Genomic DNA, 2386 nt, shown 5'->3' with positions numbered 1-2386 from the left:
GGTAATTGACCTATCTTTTTAAAATCAAAACGCTTTTAATCAAAAGAGCTCATTGATTTGGAAGTTGTTCTGATTTATAGTTGGGAGGAGAATCAGCTGGTAGCAAGTTCGACTTCATGTGAACAAACTTAGCGGGTAGCAAGTTCGACTTCATGTAAACAAACTTACCGGTGGTCCTCTAAGGGAAATTGAGATCGGGCTCAATTCTCATTAAGGAAACATAATTCGAGTCGGGTTTCTCCAGATCTGTAAAATAGGTTGGTGCTGACAATGATAGTCATAGTTGGTCTCCATAAATGACTAATATCCAAAAATAGATTTTGGGTTATCAGTTCACAAGAGAGAAAAACAAGTTACAGGGGTTAGGCCCTGTAGACTGTAACCAGAAAATAACCGAAGCAAAAATTTATTTCAAGGATCAACTGGAATTTGAGGCAAAGGTTGAAGCTTGAGGCTAATTTCACTATAAGTTTCTCTTTATCTTAATTACTTTAAATTTAATTAATTATTTATTTTATTCTTATCTTTTATTCTTATCTTTTATTTAATTGTTTATTTATTTTATCTTTATCTTTTATTTTATTCTAATCTTTTATTTTAAAAACAAATTTTAAACCCCCTATTTATTCTCATCCAAAACTCTACCTTATCTCATCCTTATCTAAATCGAAAAGTTCACTTTATCATAAACACTAGAGTACTTGTGGACAGACCCTGCTTCCCTACTATACTGTCTCTCTTTATTTATTTATTATTAAAAATCTATAATTATCTTGACAGTAAAACGACACTTGTCACCCCAACCCCGTTGCCACCATCACACATTGGCATGCACCGCCGCATGCGCGTGAGGCTCTTCCACGATCCAGGAAACCTTCTAGATCGGTCCAATCGGTCTGGATAGGTCGAACTGGTTTGAACCGTCTGAGTCAACTCAAATCGACCCGAGTAAACTCGAACTAAGTCTAACCTACTAACCTTGACCTGAATCATTGACTTTGACCTGCCTGTGACCGTTGCTCTGCCAGTTGACTTTGAATTTGACCGTTGACGTTGACTTTGACCAAAAAGTCAAATTGTTCTGAAAAATCATTTTTTATGTTTCTGACGTCCTGAGTCCAAATCCGAAGTTTGTTTTTCCAAATTCGAACCCGAAAACCTCCAAATTAACCCGTAAACTCGAACGTACATATGTAAATTAAGTATTTATTTCAGTGCATCAAATTTAACTGAAGGGTCAAGGACTAATTAGTGTTATGGTATATTTAAGGTACTCATGGATCACCTGACCATTCGATTGTTTGATCTGGTTCCTCCCGATCCGCTCATCTGCAAGAGCCTGTGAATACTCGTATAGTTCTGTAACCCTATTAAATATTCAGTTTATTATACTACTTCAATAATAACTTTGTACTGTTATGACTTAGTGTTGAACTATGTTTTGATATAACAATTTAATGCAAAATGGTTTTTAGGCTTGAATTGATTTTACAAAATGTTTTTGGACTTAATTGAATTTATTCAAAGTTTTAAAAAGTTTCAAAAATAATTCAAGTCCATTAAATTCGAATTTGAGCCAAAATGCTAAAGGGTGTCAAAATGCATCCATGCACCTCTGCAGTGCATCCATGCATCCTGCACCTACACTAGTGCATCGCATCATGCAATGCATTCATGCACTCAAAACCGAATGCAATTAGTGCATCGATGCATCAAGGTTGTGCATCGATGCATCCTGTTGTGCATCCATGCATGAAGGCTGCAACGGTGTAACGACTAGTTTATTTGAATTTAATGAAGGGGTATCGATGCACCATGATAGTGCACCGATGCACCATGTTATGGGCAGCCTTTTGAGTAGAAAAATCATCCCCAAACGGCTCCAAAACATCCAATGGCTATATATAACATCAAACACATTCCAAGCTATAAATACAAGCTAAGGACACTTGAAGAATAGAGAGAACAACTATCCAAGCAATCAAACAAAGAGAAGAGTTTTCATTCTTATTTTATCTTTCTCTTGTAATATTTTGTTCTTGTGAGCTCAATCTTGTAAACACCTACCTTAGAGAGGTTTTCTTGTTTACATTTTTATCCTTTTGTAAAGGGGAAAGGTTCTAGCTTATCTCGTGTAAAAGCTAGGGAAAGGTTCTAGTTTAGCCCGGAAAAACTAGGGAGTTGTAAGGTTATCTCTTTGTCCTAAAAAGAAAAGAACAATTAGTGAATTTGTTGGAAATCCTTGGTGAGGAGCTAAGGTAGTGGATGTAGACTTTGGTTAAGAAAGTCGAACCACTATAAATCACTGTGCAATTTTTTATCTTTCAATCTCCTTACTCCCTAAACACAAAACCGTTCCGACCCTTCTTTGCAAAACCATTATGTA

Source organism: Hibiscus syriacus, unplaced genomic scaffold, assembly GCF_006381635.1.
Source record: "Hibiscus syriacus cultivar Baekdansim isolate YM2019G1 unplaced genomic scaffold, ASM638163v2 tig00112000_pilon, whole genome shotgun sequence".
Lineage (NCBI taxonomy): Eukaryota > Viridiplantae > Streptophyta > Magnoliopsida > Malvales > Malvaceae > Hibiscus > Hibiscus syriacus.
This window is presented reverse-complemented; position numbering follows the sequence as displayed.